General features: G+C 44.8%; 1 long non-coding RNA gene across 1 annotated transcript; it reads left to right on the top strand.

Annotated features, from left to right (window-relative positions):
* Window positions 1-8,737: 8,737 nt before the first annotated feature.
* On the top strand, window positions 8,738-11,213 carry LOC127305117 (uncharacterized). Its single transcript, XR_007853677.2, has 4 exons — window positions 8,738-8,854; window positions 10,584-10,617; window positions 10,711-10,788; window positions 11,000-11,213. It is a non-coding gene; the product is annotated as an uncharacterized lncRNA (long non-coding RNA).
* Window positions 11,214-20,889: the final 9,676 nt, after the last annotated feature.

Below are 20,889 nucleotides of genomic sequence, written 5' to 3'. Positions count from 1 at the left end.
AGAAAGAGGATAAATAGCTTAATGGAGGATGATAATCTTATAAAGCAGTAACCATGGAGAGAATAGTGGAGGATGATAATTTAGAAACCATAAACAGTGAACGGTTTCTGCCTATAATACGTACTATTCTAGAGAACTCGCCAACATAGACTAACCGCAAAAAACATGTACATCAGTCCAGTTTCCTAGTTGCTGAAGAGCTTCGGTGCGTGTCACTTTCTAAAGGCAAACTAATTCGGCCCCTTGCAGTATTATGATCTCTCACATATTAGTTATGTAATGTCATATTCCCTCCGTCCATAAAAAGACGTCGAAGATTAGTTTAAATTTGGCTGTATTTATACACCAAAAGATGTCTAGATACATCTAAATTTAGACAACTTTTCAATATCCATTTATAGACCGGGGTAGTATTATTTCAGGGTAGAACTCAGTTGCACTATATGGCCTGGATGCTTAATTGGATTTTATACAAGCATAGCCAAATGAATCTGGAAGCTATCTGACAACAATATAAGATTAGTTCCCTCCGTCCATAGCAGTAGGATAAGACTATCGGACAGAGCGCCATGACGAGAGAAGGCGAAGGTGCTCGCGGTTGGACTCGACATGAGCGGTCTAAACACAACTGGTGGACCTCTAGCGCACAGAGGCGTCGAGCGAGGGACGACAGAATCGTGACCGTACTCAACAGTCAACACGACAGCGAGACGTGACTGGTCCAGCTCAAGCGCGTGCAGCCGGCGAGTGAGGGGAGCCGGACGGCGACGCCAACGATGGCTTCCTGCGGCTGAGGGCATATATCACAACGCCGGTGAGGGCCCTCCCACGGGCTAGTGCAACGGGATCGCAGCGCCGGCGAGGGGCTGTCCTACGGTTGAGGGGCACCGTGGCGGGCATGGAGTGTTGTTTTGCAGGCGGAGAAGAACGGGCAAAGAGATTTGAGGGCAAGCTTTGCGGACACGGAAGTCAAAGATGTTGCAACTAATATGCTGTGTTTCAGGTGGCGTTCTAATCGTGTGAGAATCAGGCGCGCAGCATAAGTAGGATCAGCATGCTAGTTTATAGGCAGATTTCAGTTGTGCCGTCTAGTTTGTTGAGAGTGCGTGTGTATGCGAGACATGGAGAGCAGCCACCCAAAGAACTTGACCCGCGACGGAGCATGGTTGTCCCAGATGAAGTGCGCGTTGGCGGAGGTGATCCCGCCGAAACTGCAGAGCTTGTAGAGGGCTCCTTCACGAGTTTATTTTCTGGCCCGGAGCAGCGGGCGAGTGTGCGATCGTCCGCCTCGGCACTGAGTGTCACCGCGTCCAAGAAGGAGCGGAGGGAGGCCAACTCCGCAGCCCCCACGCGGGTGAGACGTGGAGCCAGGATGCTTTCCACGCCGGCAGTGTGGGTGTGGGCGACGGTGGCCTCCAGACAGGTAGTGTGGGAGAAGAGCGCGGGGACATGGGTCGAGAGCGGACCCATCGGGAGCCAGGAGTCATGCCAGAACGACGTGCGTCGCCCGTCTCCGACCGATACGCGGGTGAGGGAGTGGTAGAGCGGTGTCAACCTGCGCAACGCCGCCCAGTGCCCACCCGAGGTGGGAGCAGTTGAGGTAGAGGCAATGGACCCGGCGCCGATCTCAGCCCAGCGCCACGCAGCCCAAGGAGAGTCGGACTGAGTATGGAGCCGGTGCAAAAGTTTGACGAGAAGGCACGCGTTTTGCATCCCGAGGGCGCGAACGCCGAGGCCTCCCTCCTCCTTGGAGCGGCAGACCTTGTCCCAGGCGACGAGGCACTGGGCGCCCGAGGCGCGGTCGTCGCCAACCCCCCAGAGGAAGGAACGACGGAGGGCATCGAGAGCAACGATGACTGCAGGCGGGAGCTGCAAGGCAGCCATCGCGTGCGTGGGCAACGATTCCAGGACCGCATTGACGAGCACGAGGCGCCCCGCCGGCGAGAGCAAGAGGGCCCTCCACCCCGAAAGGTACCTGTCAGCCTTGGCGATGAGAGGGGAGAAGGCGTCGAGCGCGAGCTTGTCGCAGGACAACGGGAGCCCGAGGTAGGTCTGTGGGAAACCTTCCACGGCGCACCCGAGGGTAGCGGTGGAGACGACGAGGGCCTCGCGTCCACGGACATGGGGACGAGGGTGCTCTTGGTGAAGTGGATGACGAGGCCGGTCGCCGCAGCGAAGTCGTCGAGGATGCCCTTGAGCCGCAAAAAATGTTTTTGAACTTCCATGTTATATATGCTTTATAGTAACAAGAGCTCAGATACTTAATACTCAGATGGTTTCATTAGCGCAACAGCCTACTGCTTACCTGAAATATCTTAAATGAAATAATGTCTAAACCAGTTTCTTCACATCATAGGCAAATTGTAAAATAAGAAATTGCCCTAAACTTCAATTCAGACAAAACTGCGAACTGCCCTAGTTTCATATTCTCTCCGTCTAAAAATAGGTGGCTCACTTTTGTTTAGATACAGATGTATGTAGATGTATTTTAGTTATAGATACATCCGTATCGACACCTATTTTGAGACAGAGGTAGTACATGAATTTGTAATATTTTGGTTATCTAATTATTTTCAGTCCCTTAATTAGCTTTTAAAAGGCACTTATAGATAAATCCTCACCTTGCAAATTTGGCGCATCAAGACGAGCACCTCGTGGCATGCCTCAAGTACCAGTCCATTCTTTCCTTCACATCCTCCAAGCTGCACACTTCCCGAAGGCTTAACACAGCCACCACCATGGTAGGCGTCATTCCCTCCTCCCCTACATTGATCCCTTAACGGTTCTGCTTGTGGCTCCTCCGCATCAGCCTGTAATCGAGCATAGCGCGTGATTGCCTCCTCAAAAGAGATTTGGATGGTTATGGGAGATGCAGCAGACGAAGGGGTCGCGCAGTAGGATAAGACTATCGGACAGAGCGCCATGACGAGAGAAGGCGAAGGTGCTCGCGGTTGGACTCGACATGAGCGGTCTAAACACAACTGGTGGACCTCTAGCGCACAGAGGCGTCGAGAGAGGGACGACAGAATCGTGACCGTACTCAACAGTCAACACGACAGCGAGACGTGACTGGTCGAGCTCAAGCGCGTGCAGCCGGCGAGTGAGGGGAGCCGGACGGCGACGCCAACGATGGCTTCCTGCGGCTGTGGGCATATATCACAACGCCGGTGAGGGCCCTCCCACGGGCTAGTGCAACGGGATCGCAGCGCCGGCGAGGGGCTGTCCTACGGTTGAGGGGCACCGTGGCGGGCATGGAGTGTTGTTTTGCAGGCGAAGAAGAACGAGCAAAGAGATTTGAGGGCAAGCTTTGCGGACACGGAAGTCAAAGATGTTGCAACTAATATGCTGTGTTTCAGGTGGCGTTCTAATCGTGTGAGAATCAGGCGCGCAGCATAAGTAGGATCAGCATGCTAGTTTATAGGCAGATTTCAGTTGTGCCGTCTAGTTTGTTGAGAGTGCGTGTGCGGTGGCATATTTTGTAATTTCTAAGCTACGCCTAATGGTATGGAGTTGTTTGTTGCGTTGAGATAAATCATCTTGGATAGTAGATGTGGGGGGTATTATTGTCCATCCTGAAAATGTGACACCAGGCATTCACCAATTTGCTCTTAATAGTAGAGATTAGTAAACCGAAGGGAGTATTTTTTTCTTAGAGAACAGTTGCGCCGTTATGAAAAATTTATGTTCTGGACTGAATCTTTTTTGCTGAATGAACAATTTCAACGGAACGTGAACATAATATTCCCTCCACCCATAAAGGAATGTGTCAACTTTATCAAAATATGTTTTATTTCATACATTCAATTTTGACAAATTTAAGACGTGTTTTTATGGACGGAGTGAGTAGAATAAAAATTCATAGACACACACACACGCGCGCACGCACGCACACGCACGCACGCACGCACGCACGCACACACACCCACCCACACACACACACACACACACTCACGCACGCACGCACATGACATATAACGAAGAATGTACAAATACCACAAATTTCATGCGCGAATCTTTAAATATTTTGCTACGTACATACCTGAGATACTTGTATACCTGAAAAAATTTCGACCGTGTGAAATTAAATTTCTAGGTATACATACCAGAAATTTTTAGGTATACGTACCATACCCGAAATTTAATTTATAGGTATACGTACATACCCGAAATTTTTTCTACCATGTGAAATTAAATTTCTAGGTTTGATGCCTGAGGTATCATACCCAGACGTAGTACCCCGGTTACCAACATACTCCTGGTTTGATACCCGAGGTATCATACCCAGATGTAATACCTGGATACTTGCGTGAGCACATGACATACCTGATGTCACTAATAAAATTAAAATTATACCGTATGATGAGTGTATCACATACCTAGGTGTGACATATAACGAAGAATGTTCGCACACCAGAAATTTCATGCGCAAATCTTTAAATATTTTGGTACATATATACCTGAGATATTTGTATACATGAATTTTTTTATCATGTGAAATTAAATTTCTAGGTATACGTATATACCTACCTAGACGTAGTACCCCGGCTACCAACATACTCCTGGTTTGATACCCGATGTATCATACCCAGATGTAATACCTGGATACTCGCGTGAGCACATGACATACCTGATGTCAGAAATAAAATTAAAACAATACCGTATGATCTGTGTATCACATACCTAGGTATGACATATAACGAAGAATGTTCGCACACCAGAAATTTCATGCGCGAATCTTTAAATATTTTGGTACATATATACCTGCCTGAGATATTTGTATACCCGAATTTTTTTTGATCGTGTCAAATTAAATCTCTAGGTATACGTACATACGTGAAAAACTCAAGGTACACCATATATATAATAAAGAAAATACAGATATGATACTCCCAAGAAAAATATTACACTAGTGGAAAACGGGGCTATATAGGCCCGGTCCATTTGGGCCTTCAGTCCCGGTTCCCAAACCGGGACCAATTAGGCGGGACTAAAGGGTCCTCCTTTAGTCCCGGTTCAAAGTTGCACCGGGCTTAAAGACCTCGACACGTGGTGCGGCCAGGGAGCTCGCGGTGGATGGCCTTTGGTCCCGGTTCGTGTTACGAACCGGGCCTGGGGTTCTCTGCCGCGGCAGAGAATTGCTATTTCTCTGCCGCGGCACAGGTTTAGGTTGTACCAGCGTTTCTCTGCCGCGGCAGAGAAACAGGACGTGTATTACAAACCGGGTCCAAAGGCCACTACAGGACAGGCGCCAGCTAGTGGGGTCGTCTTGGGCAAAACGAACCGGGACCAATGCCCCCCATTGGTCCCGGTTTGGTCCTGCACTGAGACACACTACAGGAATTCCGGTCTATTGCAACAAAATTTATTGCAATACCAATTTTTTGTTGCAATAATTCACGATATTACCACAAAGTTTGGTTTTGTGGTAATAGGAGCGTGTATTACCACATGTTTTACAGCGTTGCATTAACCCAACAATTTGTTGCGATAGAGGCTAGTTAGTGCAACGAAATGACAGTTCGTGGCAATAGTCTAGATATATCGCCACAATTTTATTCCATTGCCATACAGTCCTTTTTTGTGGCAATACAACATAGGTATTGCAACAAAATGACAATTCGATGCAATATTCTGGGTATATCGCCACAATTTCTTTTCACTACCAGAAGGTCCTTTTTTGTGGCAATAGAAAATAGATATCTCAACAAAATTTCTATTTGTGGCAATACAACATAGGTATTGCAACAAAATGACAATTCGATGCAATATTCTGGGTGTATGGCCACAATTTAATTCCATTGCCAGAAGGGCCTCCCTTTGTGGCAATAGAAAATAAATATTGCAACAAAATTTCTATTTGCGGCAATCGTTTAGATATATTGCCACAAATTTTTTCCATTGCCAGAAGTTATTTAGTTGTGGCAATGGAAAATAGATATTGCAACAGAATATACAGGTGTGGTGATATTTCACACTAATCACCACAACAGTTTGTTGTTGCCATATTGGATATGTTATTGCAATGTTTTTAGAAGGCCCACACGGTCAAACCGGATTAATGTTACTCCCTCAATATAAGGTGTATAGTTTTGTTGCACGAATATTAACGCACAAACTAAGAGAGCAAATTTCATTGTTTTTGGACATTAGTGTCCCTGCGTGATCAACGTAATACTAGAGAGCAAATAGGAAAGTCTTGGCAGCCTCACTCTCCTGATCTAATTATACCCCTTAATTATCCTAATAAGTAACAAATCCCACAAGTAGTCGGATTTATTTCCTCTAAACTAAGGTACGTGAGGTAGTAGGATTGCTAATACCTGTGGGAATGGGAAAAAACGGCGTGCTCCGCGAGATCTGGACCCTCCCCGGCTGCGAGCACCTCACGCAGCATCGCGGCGTTCGGCGGCCGGCGGTTTGCCCCGTTGCGGCGGCTGGACGACTTGCAAACAGGTGCGAAAGGAGGATGCGGGAGGCCGCAGGGTGAGGCGGTTTGCTCTACGTCGACGAGCTTATTCCGGTACCGGCGCGTTGCCTCCGCGGCGCAGAGGCGTGCGCCTCCCTGTGACCTGTGTCGCTGTGGAGAGGGGCGGTTCTACCCTAGGGACGAAAGGGTTAGATCCACGTTGGACCTAATTTTTAGCGGGTCAGCCCCTGGCCCTTTTGGTAACAAAATCTAGGTCCGGTTAAGCAAAGTGACCGGACTGTCCGCGACGACGCAAACCTGGCACAAATATGCGTGTCGGATGTGTCTCTGCGGACGCGCAAAGTGTACGCTCGCGTCTCGTGGATGTTTCGTCGGGCCCGCCTGGCAGCGACCCTGCGTCGATGCGTCTTCTCAAGCGCGCTAGTGAGTGGCGTCGAGGCGTCGCTTCGGCAGTCTGTGCCACGTTAATGGCGATGCCTCGCCTGCCGAGCGGTTGTCGCCCACCTCCGCCAATACAATAATGGTGATGTCATGCGTCCCGCGGCCGTCGTCTTCCTCCGGCCTATGTAAAGAGGGTGTGCGGTCTTCTTCCTCAACTCAACCTTAAAATTTGCACGAATTTCAAATTTGCTTAAATTTGAAATTTGCTCGAATTTCAAATTTGCTCGGATTTAAATTTTATTTAAAAACCGAAAGAAAGAGAAAAAAGAAAAAAACCGAAAACCGACACAGGCGAAGGAAACAACAAAGATCCAAAGAAACCCCTACGGAATAAAATGAGCCAGCCCAAAACAGTTAATCGTTCGAATTCTGATTAATCGCTACTCCCATGCTGACCGAACAGTTAACGATTACCGATTTCCTTAACATTGCTTTAACATTGCTTTTAGTATGTCATTGCAAAGAATATCATCTTAGGACCTTTTTAGAAGATCAAGTAATTGATCCTTGCTTAATGCGTGGAGGACCATCTCCCCCCTTCCTGGACAAGAGTCGTAAGAGCTGAGGGAAGATGACGGGGAAGTCGCCGCGGAGGAGGACGACGATGACAAGGTCACGTAGTCGGACTATGAGGTGACTGGAAAAGAGTTAGCAGGTCGCACCCGCGGAACGAAGAGGGGAGCGACGTCTTCCTCGCAGCCATCGCGCGAGGAGGGCACGGAGGACGAAGAAGAGGAGGCGACTTCCCTCCTCCCCCCCCCCCCCCCCCCGAAGGGGAAGGGACCTCTTGAAGCTCTAGACGAACAACGGGCCAAGTGGGCCCATCAGATGACCCCTCTAGAGACGCACGTCAGTCTCCAGAGGCCGAAGGCAACGTTCTCAAGGCGACTGAGCGCGTCCATCCTGGCGTGAAGACCGTCCCGGTCGTCAAGTAAGTTTCTCCGGCCTCTTTACTTCCAAATAGTTCCGAGCGACTCGAGTAACATGGACGAATTATTTCGACAGGGCCAAGGAGAAGGTGCTGAAGAAGCCCGCACCCACACGGGGAGCGGCGGCGACGAAAGTGGCCTAAGCCAAGAAGGCCGCAGAGCAGGAGGCGGTGAAGGCGGCCGAGGCCAAGAAGTCCACGGACGCGGAATTGACAAGGGCGGCTGAGGCCAAGAAATCTGCGGACGCAGAATCGGCGAAGACCGCTGAGGCAAAGAAGGTCGCTGAGGCGGATGAAAGGGCTTCGGAGCCATGAACCTTCTGCTTGGTTTTTCAAATGATTTCTAAAATTCTAGTTCAAAACTAGTTTTGCTAACCTAAGTGTACATGAAGAAACACATGATCCTGGACACGTGACCGAGTTGAATCGGGACTACGCGACCGAGGAGTCGCCAACACCATGATCTCCCACCGTCCGCTCCTCGCCGTCCCCATGACCAAAGAGTGAGACCACCACCACCAACACGTTGCCCGCCGTAGAGCGACACGTGCAGTCCACCTTCTAGGGCTGCCGCCTATACTTCCGAGGGCGGCGCGGGCAGCTAGGTTTCGCCCCGGTCGTCACCCGCGGGGGACGACCCGGACCGAGCGAATCGTTTTTCTCAATTCATAACGCTCTGAAATATTATTTTTAGCAGCATATATATTTCATATTGCTCTCAAATATGTTTTCTAATTTATTTCATTGTTGTAAACATTCCCTCCAAAAGAATTACTTTCCCACCACCCAATTAGCGTTAATAATATAGTTTGTGCCAAAAAAATTAACCTCCCGCCTAAACGTCCAATTATTCTCCATCCAAATATTTTGTTCCCACCAAAAAATAGCCTATTTAACCTTCCCGTAAACGCACCCATACCTACTCCCGATTTGTACTCTAAACCAAATCACGGCACCATCACGGTGGCGATTGGATCTAAGCTCTGGTCTTCGTCCGTGCTCACGGTGTCATCGCGGCGTCAACACATAGAAGCACGCCCGCACAGAGAATATCTCAGGTTATTTCTCCCAATCTCCCAATCCCCTCCCATCGTAGAACCACATCGGCGAGTGCCGCCGTGCCGCGCGCTTCGTCCCATCGTACAGCCGCATCACGTATCTGATAGATTTACATTAGTTCTTTTGCAATTCATCTCACCACATCTGCTAGATTTAGCTGCATCAAGAAAGGGGAATGGGAGTTGAGCTGTGTGGTCTTGACCTATTGGGTGTGGGCCGAGTGAGAAGGTGGTGCGGGAGGTTGGCAACTGGCCGGAGCGCCGGCGACCCGGCGTGGCACTTCTTCAGTAGGCAGTAGCGCGGGCAGTTTCACACTTCGCCCGTCGCTGCTTCTGTTTACATGTAAAGATAAATTAAAACAAGATCAGCTACAAGATAATAGAGCCATAATCTTCAAGGAATGGCTGATCGCAAAAGCATGAAAAAAATAAGATCATCAAGATAGGAAGTTTACTTCTGAATCCCAGCTATGCACAGAGTATATATGAACTTTGAGCCTAATGGATTGCACAATATATGATTACTTTGAGTTTCAACCTGCTTCGATTATAAATTCGTGTCCTTTCGATACAATAGTGGCCAAACAACTTTCTATATTGGAGGGAAAACAAACTCACTTATTGGATTCTAGTCCTACAATTGTTCCTATCAGATATTTGGTTTGATTTTGAAAGTATAATCTGCAAAAGTACACTTGCGATCATGATTATGCACTAAATATTCTCTAGGCATATAGTCAATATAATAGTGTGTAATCTTTTGGATGGAAATGTTGAAGAGAATCGTAGAGAACATACCCAATATTTTCAGGTTGTTTTTTCCGCAAGTGATGCCATTGTACAAACAGTACCAAGCGGATTCATAGATGTCCATAGGATCCACCAGAAGGAATCAACGCTATAAATACGAAGAAAAAACACAATTAGGTGATAATCTAGCTAGCCAACTAAGGTATATACATGAAAGTCGACAGAGAAAAATAAGATGGGGATCAAGATGGGTGATGGAACTGAATGAGGAATTGATAGAACGTATCATCTTAAACTGTGTGATCTGGGACCTCGTTGTGTTCATTGCGTCACAACATTACTCATGGGAGCAATCCAATATATGCAATCCACTTGCCAAAATGCTGCTGTCTATTGAGTAAGATTAGCAAGAATGATAAAGTAGGATACGGATATGCTTTCGTTGGTGATCTGCCTGTAGGTTTTCCAGAGTTAAAACTAGATTTCTTTTTAATACATTTTCGTGCTATATGTCCTTTTGTCTTTTTTTTTTCCTATCAGATTAAGCTTGGACTTCAAAACTATTCAATTATAGTTGAACATTGTGTCGATTGTTAGGGCTGATATGTACTGTTGAAAGTTTTGACACTCTGTGTCTTCTTATTCTTACAGAATATCATCAGCCCTCTGTTTAGCAAAAACTGAATTTTAGTAGCGGAATCTAAGAACACCTAACGTGTTATGTTCTTTGTGGTACCTCCGGTGGAAACAAATTGTGATCCATTCAGCTTGTCCAATATTTTGTTGGACAGAAATACTATCATACTCATTCTTGCATCCTTTTATTCTAAAAACTCAACTGGCTGCGTATTAAGCACAAGCAATGATATAAGACATTTTAAAAGATTGTTTCCAAGATATTGAAGGGTTGAAGTATGTCCGCTTAAGTTTTGTGTTTTTTTGCTGAATCTGACTCAAATTCTAATCTTACATACTCAAGGGCACAAGGATGAATTCAATGGAGGATACTGCTGGTACACAACATCTTTACTTCTTGATCACCTATCTGAATTGTACAAATCAAACATGGTTTGTTAATGCTATGTCCCTTGATTTTTTTTGTGCAGTAAGGAAAGGCTCTATTGTTTTTACAAGGACAGAAAGTATAAAAGAATACATAAACAAGCATGGACAACCCAGATCTGGTAATGTTTTTTTTATCTCACTTAAGCTGTCCCTAGCATTTGCCATAATGCATAAAATCCTTGTATGGGTTAAATTGCTAAATCTTCAATATTGCTAAATATTGTACAGGATGAATGGCCATTCCATGCTCGCCACTACCGTGCGTAACTACAGGATGATACTTGCTCTAATTCAGTTGGCTAATTTTTTTCTTCATATTTTTGATTGCAGGACCCAAAGAATTAGCTGGACAGGGTTGAAGTATTGGGAAAACGCATATATTTTAGAGATTTCAACCACCATGGTAGCAATGGACTCAAACTCTGGCCACATTTTACTTGAGTTGCATTTGATGGATATTTTCTATGAGAATCATGATTTGTATGGATGTACATATTATACCTATGGATTTGAATTTTGTAATTCAGTGGCTGTATTTTTTTTATGGTTGCGATAAGCTATTGCTGCAATTCACTTTTTGTTGCCTTAGGTTAGCACCACGGAAAATATAGTGTTGCGTCAAATCCTAGTCGCCACGAATACATGCTTTGTTGCGCTAGGATGTAGCAACGAAGCAGTTTATATTGTTGCAATAAATTGTTACCACATTTTTTTTTGCATGTTGTGATAACTATTTGGCGCCACGGAATAAAACTTTGTTGAAATAGAGTATGGCCACAAAAACTTCAAATAGTGGTAGTAGCTTGTTGCTACAGATATTTCTGCCGCCGCAATTAGTATTTAATGCCACAACGGTGAATTTTGTTGAAATAGACTATCTCCACGAAAAGTTCACTTTGTCGCATTAGCTTCCCGCCACATAAAAATTACCGTTGCCATACCTTTTTATCGCCTCAAATGGAATGTTTGTCGCCATAAGTTAATACCACGAGCGTAGCGATCCGTGGCAAAATGGCTAATGCTACAAACCAGTAGATGTAGCAATAGGTTATCGCCACGGCTCGCTATTGCCACGAAAGAGAATGCGCCACGAAACGTAGGTCGTTGGCATAGGTTATTACCACAAATGTCTATCGCCACAAACTGGCAAACGCCACGACACGGATGCATGTTGCGACAAGCTATCTCCACAAACCAAATTGTGGAGACAAGTGAGTGCTGCGACGGGAAAACATGTGGCAACTTCCCACATGGTTGTTGCAATAGATCGCTTTGTTGCCACAATCGCGTTTTCGTTGCAATAGCCTATTACCATACATGTAATTGCAACGCTTGCCAACGAACGTCATTTCGTGGCAATAGGTGCATATATATTGCCACAAAACGGCATCTATCGCGACAATTTTTTTTGTTGCAATAGACCCGATTCCTTATAGTGACATTTGCTTGGGACCAAAGACCTCTTCTCCACTAGTGTTACATACCTAGAAAATGTATGCATGTAACGGCCTTATTTAAAATTTTAACTAATCTGTACCCTGACTAGCAAAATTGTTTCTCATTGTTTAACAACAAACCCCACGTCAGATCACGTACATCACATACATCATTTTATGAAGGGGTGCATCACATACCTTGATTGTAAATACTCTATAAGGCAACCATCAAGGATCATTAAATTTGTTAGCCTATACTCTGCATGCGCATAGCGTTTGGAAAAATAAATCTTGCAGAGTTAAATCGATTGGCAGTTTCCATATATGAACTAGTCACCAATCGTTTTTTCCTATTAAATGGATGCTAACGGTAGACCCATTATCTTCTAGTACCCGCTAAAAAGTACGCATCTGAATGCAATAGAATGGTGCAGAGGTATGGAGCCTGGGCACCATGGTGCCCCATTTGAGCTTCCTATATATAAATATATATAAATAATGAGCAAGACTATTCTCGAATCCCCTTAAGAGGGGTTATAGAATAGCTATTCTACAACCCCTCAAATCACCTTCTGCTCCCGACCCGACCCGACCCGACCCGACCCGACCCGACCGACCAAGACGCGAACCACACTGCCACGCAACTGAACCGCCGTTCTCCCCAATCTGGAAAAAAACCCACCGCCCCACCCACCGCCGTCGTGCCCATTCCCTAGGCGAGACAGCGCATCGCAAAATCCAATCCCGCCTCCTACCTTGTCGGCGCCGGCGAGCGAGCGACGGCGGTAGCCGACGCGAGGGATCCGGTGACGGAGTCCGGCCAAATCGCCCGAGGAAAATACCTTCTTCCGCACCGGCGCGCGCGAACGATCTGTCCGCCCCGACTGGCCGGCCTCCCACCACCGACGCATGTCATCCCCGACATGCACGCCTCCCTACCCTGGCGACCAACTGCCGCACCTCCTCCAATCCCGGCGGCGCCCCACCTCCTCCCGCCCAGGCGGAGCCCCACCTCCTCCCGCCCAGGCGGCGCCCACCTCGTCCCTCCCTGACGGCGCCCCACCTCCTCCAATCCCGGCGGCGCCCCACCTCCTCCTGCCCAGGCGGTGCCTACCTCCTCCCGCCCAGGCGGCGCCCACCTCCTCCCTCCCTGATGGCGTTCCACCTCCTCCAATCCCGGTGGCGCCAAACCTCCTCCCACCCAGGTGACACCCCACCTCCTCCTTCCCCGGCGGCGCCCCACCTCCTCCCACCCCGGCGGCGCCCAACACCTCCACCTGCGTCATGGACGGTCGGCGGCGCTCTGCAGCTTGACCTCCATCCGGACGATGGCGCATCGCCCCAGCACATCAACTCTTTCTCTCCCTAAAGCTCTGAGCTATATGACCAAGTTATCATGATCTTGCAGGGATCTAGTGTTTGATTTTTCCCTTGCATTGCATGGATAAAGAGGTGTCGGTTCTTCCTGTATATGTGTCCAGTAATACAAAGAAAAATAGATGCTGATGCTTTGGAATGGTAGGAAGAAGTGGTACAGGTTCTGTATAAGAAAGTTCACTTTTATAAATGTGGAGAAGTTCAATTAGTCCAACACGGATTTCACATCATTCTCATGTGGAAATGCACCTTTGTGTTTGTGAAATTTCAATTCTGTATAAGAAAGGATGTTCACTATTTTTGTGTAAAATGGTTTTTTTGTCGTAACAATTTGATTTGCAAAAAAGGATTCTGATTGTAAAAAAAATGATATAAAAAGTTCACTTGTTAAGCTACGGCTGTTCTTTTACTAAAAAACTAGTAACACTCCTTAGAGATCTTTTGAATCTCTAGTATAAAACAATTGAAGTTTCATTACTAAATAGTTTACTATGTCAGATTTGTAGGAGTGTCTAGTTGCTTACTAAAACATAAAACAATTGAATCCAATTTTTCTTGTTAGGTAGTGCAGAGATTTTAATATTTAACTGCTATTTTGTTAGCATATCGATTATGCTGAACTGCTGTATCAAAAAGAAAATTAAAGTTCATTTTACAAAACATAGCTGTTCAGTGCATCGAATAAACAAAGCTCGTTTTGATTTGTTAGGAAAGATAGATGTCGCTTTGAACTGTAGTAAGCATAGTTTAATTTAGGCAGATTACTCCTTTGGCACTGGGAGCACACTTTTTTATTCTAGGTAGTTTCACTCGCTCATGCAAAAAAAAGTTCGGATTGTTTACATGGCAAGTTCACTTTATATATTTTTCGGGAGTTCATTTGATTCAACTTTGTATGTATGTTTCTGAACTAAGGATTGATTAGTTTACTGTATTTTCCTTGGAAGTATACCTGCCATGGATTGATAAGCTACCATCCTTATGTGAGTATATTAATGTTTTTTGTTAGACTTTGCCAAATCATATTGGAGGATGTCATCCCTTTTAGAATGCAGACATTAGATTGTAAGAAAATTCCTGTTGAAATGCAGACCATATATTTTCAGACCTCCATCGAGCAGGCCAAGTTCACATATATTTTCAGGTAAAGTTCACTATCAAGGGAAAGGAGTTCAGTAGGAAAATACAGTAGCTTGCTATCATTGAAAAATTGCATGTTACATAATTTTTTGACCAACTTTTGCCATTCTTTTAGTTTCTTTTGTATAAGTTTTGTATAACTTTTACTACTGATAGAGGCTCTGCCTTGTGCCTTTTTTGTGTGTAAAAGAAACTGCTATATTCTAGCTTTGCTTTATCCCACGTTCTTTTCAAGAATTGTACAAAAGTCCATGGGCACTACACTAGTTAATTTCGAGAAGTTAACTTATTAAGCTTGAGAAATTCACTTATATGGCATCGGGGTGGTACAGTTCCATGAAAATCATTGTTCTTTGTTTGAAATTTCGTTTTTCTCTGACAAAAGCTTACTTTATGTCAATGGGAAAGTTCACTTTCGCCTCGCACGGGAGTTAACATTGTTTGCAACACAAATATTTACCTATGATATTTTCTTATATATGATCTACGTTGATGCTGCAAGAGAAGTTCGCTTGTCAGCAAGAGAAGTTCGCTTGTCAGCAAGAGAAGTTTGAGTTTCTATTTTCTCTTTTGTCGGCAAGAGAAGGTCTCTTGGAATATCCAGAAAATATCATCTGGAAATTGTTTAATTTTTTGGAATATCCAGAAAATATCATCAGAAAATATCCAGATCAGTGTAGGTCTTCTTGGGGCTGACTAAGCACCTGGCTGCCGCATTGGGGTTCAAATATAATCGAACCATCTTCACTTTTGTTGTACAGTTCACTTCGGACATAATGGGAAGCTCAGTTTGCACACCGTGACAATTCATTTCATTTTTCTAAGAAACAAACTAAATAGTATTGGTGAGTTCACTTTTGTAAAAGTGAAGTTCACTCCGCAAATAAAATAAATTTCATTTGAAAAAATGCATATTGCTGAGGAGTTCTATATTTTTTGGGTAGTTCACTTTTTTACAATCCGAAAAAGATCATTCTTTGGTCTCACGAAGTTCTATATTTTTTTGTAGGAAAAACTCTGTAAAATGCAGGAAAGAAAAGTTCACTCAAGAAACTCCAAAAGTTCACTATGTGAAGCATTAAAGCCCACTCTAAAAAAAGAATGGAGAAGTGGAGGAGTTTGAGCAAGAGTCAAAACATTGCAGTTCTATTCTACTATTATGGTTAGTAGGTAATGGCGCTTGTTCTCTGATGTCTTCTCTGATAATATGCAGCTCAGCATTCATAGTTCAATTCCCCGCCTCACACAGTTAATTTCATTGGCTCCTGCAGTTCAGATCATTCATAGTTGAATTTGTCTCTGTGAGCTCTTTGTTCTGACCAAAGTTTGCTTGCATGCAGAAGTTCGGTTAGTTCGTCTAGACACACTGAATCCTACGCCCGCCTTCTCCTGTTCAAATAGCTGATGGCAGCAGCGCCTCCCCTTTACGGATTTTCGCGCTCGCGAGCATAGCTTTCCTCTTCTTCTTCGCTGAACTTCAGAACCAAGGTGAGCTGCTGGCCGACTCCTGCGGCCTGAACTTCACAAACTAAGTGAAGTGCGTTTGTTATTCTTCTCCTGTTGTCTAGGAACTAAAACGTTTTGATGAGAAGGAGCATTTTTCTTAGATATCACACTTATATGCATGAAGATTTCCGTTGCTTCTTTTAGATTTTTGTTCTTGTTCTGCATATGGACCCGCTAAAATGTGTCAATATCGCAGCAAGAAATGTGACTGTTGCACAGTGCACATTAGAGTTATATATCTATTTCAAAAGGTTTGTTAATATGTGCATTATTCCTGCAGCCAAGGAGGGCAGGTTTCCCAAGAAAAATACGTTTTCAGCATGTCGAGGAAGCTTGAGTCATCTGTCACAGAGGTTAAATTTCTATTTCTGGGGACGCTCTTGGTTTCAAGTGCATTATTTTGCATCCGTGAAGTGCAGATGGTTGAATGGATGTTTGTTCAATATTTATGATATTGTGTTTGAACCGCCTAACTCTGCACTTTTCTGGCTTAGTGCACTGGAGTACTACTTCATCTAGTCCAGCCACTACTAGTGAACTCCTATTTGGACATGGAGAGAACGAAGGTAAAATTAGTAGGTCCTGAAAATAGACAAACAAGTGGCGGTAAAAAACACATTAAGATAGTACGTGTGAAGTTCATTTTATTTATTGGGGCAATTAGCTTTGTCCAACACACGTTTTCACTTTTTCGGGGAAGTTCAGGTTTATTCTCTGGTAAAGTTTGTTTCGTTCAAGTGCGAAATTAGTTTCATTCTTAAAACTTGAAGTTCAAATCTCAAACTATGTCAGTTCTCTATAAAAAGTAATAAAAGTTCACTCTGTTTAGAAATAAATTGGCAAGTTTGTTTGAATTTTTTTTTAGAAATAATATGACATGCTTCTCCTCATAAAATAAAATTAAGACCGTTTGCTGGTGTGTACCTTATAATGAACCCAACAAGTCCACATTTCTTGTAAAAGTTGTAATAAAAGTCCATATAATATACACTTGTTAAATTTGAGAAGTACATGGACGTTTAAGATTTGATGGAAAATAAGAGAAGCCTTCAAAGCTGCCACCATGGAATAAGTAGCGGTGATGTCTGCCTTTAGTCTTGGGAAGTTAACTAACATGTATTTCCATGTTCAGATTTTTCTTGGATTATGGTCTGCTAGCTGCAATGCTTGAGCGTTCCAGTTCGCCGGCGCCTCCCTCCGGTAACCACTGTGCTCGGTTGGGAAATTCACTGTGAGCAGCCTGGAAGTTCACCTCCACACAGTTTGGTTCATTCGCAGACTAGTTATTACATCATTTTTGTCAAAGCAGAGGGTAACATTGAATCTCCGGCCAACGGTGCTGCTCCCTAATTTGGTGAAGTTCGCATCTCCTACTAGTTTAGATATTCCTGCTAGGTGAATTAGTCTTTCCAAATTTGATTTTATTTGTTAACTGAATTTCGAAGCTCACAAATGAAGAAATCTGAAGTTCAGACATAGAAACAAAGCTGCAGCCGTTGCTCCTGGTACTTGGTCTCGCCAACAACCTCACAACTAGCCCAGCGGTAGTTCCCTCTATTCATAACTGAAGTTCATTTATAAATTTATGGCATGTTTTATGCTTTCTGCTGTTATTGATGTATGGCTGATGGGAAAGAATAGAAGCTCACTTTATCTATTTGACAAGTTCACTTTTATATTTCCAGGGGTTCGGGAGCACCAGGCTGTTCTGTGTTTGTTGTCCAGCCAGTAGTTTCGTGAGACGTTCAGATATAGGAACCCAATCTCCAAAAGGTAATTAAGACCCAGGTCAGCCTACTCATCTCGATAATAACCTACTTAAATGTGAGCAGTTCAATTAGGCCAAATAGGGAGTTCATATTCCTTTTGAAAATATATAGAAGAAAAATGCCCTCAGCACACTTGTTAGTTTATTTGGTGGTGGAGAAGTTTAGATATTCTTCGGAGGAAGTTTAATCTATGTTTTTGAAAAGTACAGTATACTTTTATTTAATTTTGGTTTGATTTGTGTGCTTTTAGCTTGCAATTATTTAATCTAGGTTTCGTCGGGACGGGTGCGGGATGGGTGAAGTTCACTTCTTCTGATCATTATAGTTCAGTTCTCCTTAGTACCATCTGTGACCCAGTAGCCATGGCGCAGTTTACTGTAGGCCATGTTGCTGTTTTCTCTTTGTACATTGGAAGTTCGCCTTACATAAATAATAAGTCCGTTCATACTGCTGGTTACAAAGATGATTGCTGCTAACAATATCTTATATTTGAAAAAGTACTATAACTTTGAACTCCCTGCTGTGAACTCCCACAAGAACCACTCCGCACTCCCATGAGCTAGCTTTATAACTGACTTATTGATTAAACTGAACTACATAGTTAGCACTACTGTGCCCTGTAGTTTTATTTACGTGGGATATTTAGAAGCTATCTTTGTTTCTTCAATCTTAATATTCAGTTTCTTGTCTCTTCTGGTCCTAACCATAGTCTCTACATACTGATCCAAGTATAACCATTGCATTGATGCATGTATACTCTACTTTCTATTCTAGAAAGTAAATCTGACAATAATTGGAGCTGAACGGATCGTAGCGAACAAGAGGGGGGGGGGGGGGTGAATGGCGCTACGGCAATTTTTAGTCTTTTTCAAGTTTTATGAAACGGAAGGTAAAGGTGTGACTTTTAGCAATGGGGGTGATCCTACAATGAAGCTAGAGCATGTGCAACAAGTAAAGGAATCAACAAGATAGTAAAAGTAAGGAGCGAGACAACCGGGGAGCGCGAGGCGAGTTGAGGTTTGTTTCCCGCAGTTCCCTCCACTAAAGGAGGTACGTCTGCGTTGAGGAGGTGCTAGTCTCACACAAGAGACTAGGCGGCCACACCACGAAGGAAGGCCTCACCCTCTTCCTCGAGAGAGCTCCACGGAGGTGCTCTCCCTCTTCCACTAAGGCACCGGTCGAGGCGGTGATTCCTTCACAAGGTTGGGGCGAGCTCCACACACACAAGGATGCTCCCAACACCCTATGGAGCTAGTACATCACCAAGCTAGAATCCATAGCTGCTCATCTCCAATGCTCCACCATAGGAACCCATCACCAATGCTCCACCATAGGAACTCCTCCAATGCTCCACCAAGAAACTCTCCAAGGCTCCACCAAGAAACTCTCCAAGGCTCCAGCAAAGGAACTCCCCAATGCTCCACCAAAGGAACTCTTCTCCAAGATCCACCAAAGGAACCCTACCACCAAGATCCACTAAGAAATAGCTAGTATTTGTGAAATCTCTCTTGGTACAACTATAGATCGGGGTCTCCTCCACCTATCCTCGAAATTAGGGCAAGATTGGTTGGAGGGGGAAGGAGATCCTCAAGGATTAAGCTCAGCAACAATGGAGGAGAGAGAAGGGGAAGAGATAAAATCGGGTGGGGAAGAAGGGGCCCTTAAATAGGCTCCTCCAAATCCAACCGTTATGTCCAGTTTTGGCCTAAGCGGTACTACCGCTTTGGTGCAAGCGGTACTACCGCCCTGAGTTCGAAATGCCCCCAGATCTGGTCAAAGGACACAGAGCGGTACTACCGCCCGCGCTACCGCTCGTGGTACCGCAATAGGGTCCAGACCTTACTGGACTCGAAGCGGTACCAGAGCGGTACCAGGGCGGTACTGCCGTAACGCATTACGGTACCACGAGCGGTACCGTGAGCGGTACTACCGCTCGTGAGCGGCACTACCGCCCCAGGTACTGCAGGGGTACCGCAACTTGTTCTGGGGGACGAATTCACAGCAGAACTCAGAGCGGTACCGAGGGCGGTACCTATAGGGGTAGCGGTACTACCGCTCTTACAATCTCCCCCTTTTTGGTGTTTGATGACAATACAAGAGTTGACAATAACATATGATATTATGATGAGAACACTAGATTTGCAAAAACTAGACAGAGCTCCCCCTACACATGTGCATATCATGAATATGTATTTGAATACAAATACACATGTTATAGAGACATCACTCCCCCTAGTTTTTACAAACCAAGCACATATGCAACATAGATAGATGACATGTTCAAGAGGCATATGTACAACATGGAGGCAACATAAGATCATATGCGGAGATTTGGGTGAAGTCATCATACCATAGCCTTGAGAATACCCAAACTCACAATAGGATGCCTCCATGGAGTTGTTGATGTAGCCATAAGACAAGATAAGCAACTAGGACCAAACGGCTACAACCAACGAAGGTCTCCATCCACCTTGGAACTTCTCCCCCTTTGGCATCGGAACACCAAAAAGGAGGGTAACTAGAGAGATGGAGAAAAAGAACATACAACCAAGCTTGCAAAAATCACGAGCAAACAAGCTTGAGGGAGGTTCTCAAAAACAAGAAGAAGAAAGCAAAGAAGAAAGACAAAACAAGGTCATGAAGAACCGAAAAACCCTCAAGAAGGGGGTGTTGGTGGCCGAAGCCATCGTGTAAGAGTATAGTAGTTGTGAGGTCGCGCAGACGTATCTAGGACTCACGGACTACAACTCAACATGAAGCTCATAAGTCACTTAATTGACAAATAGCAAATGTTTTGGATTTATTTATGCATTATGGGGGGAGTGATAGCTCAATGGATTTAAACCGCACTCCCCCTATGTCCATGCGTGCCTTTCAACTAGATATGACGGTAAGATTGGTATGTGCGCACGACGGTCAAGCAAAGTTCGACGGATCAATGATATTTAGCTCATGCCTCAACTCAATAAAGCGCTTCTCATCCAAGGGCTTC

This window comes from Lolium perenne, chromosome 6 (genome assembly GCF_019359855.2).
Source record: "Lolium perenne isolate Kyuss_39 chromosome 6, Kyuss_2.0, whole genome shotgun sequence".
NCBI classification, from domain to species: domain Eukaryota; kingdom Viridiplantae; phylum Streptophyta; class Magnoliopsida; order Poales; family Poaceae; genus Lolium; species Lolium perenne.
The sequence above is the reverse complement of the archived record's forward strand: the minus strand, read 5'-3'. Positions and strand labels throughout refer to the sequence as shown.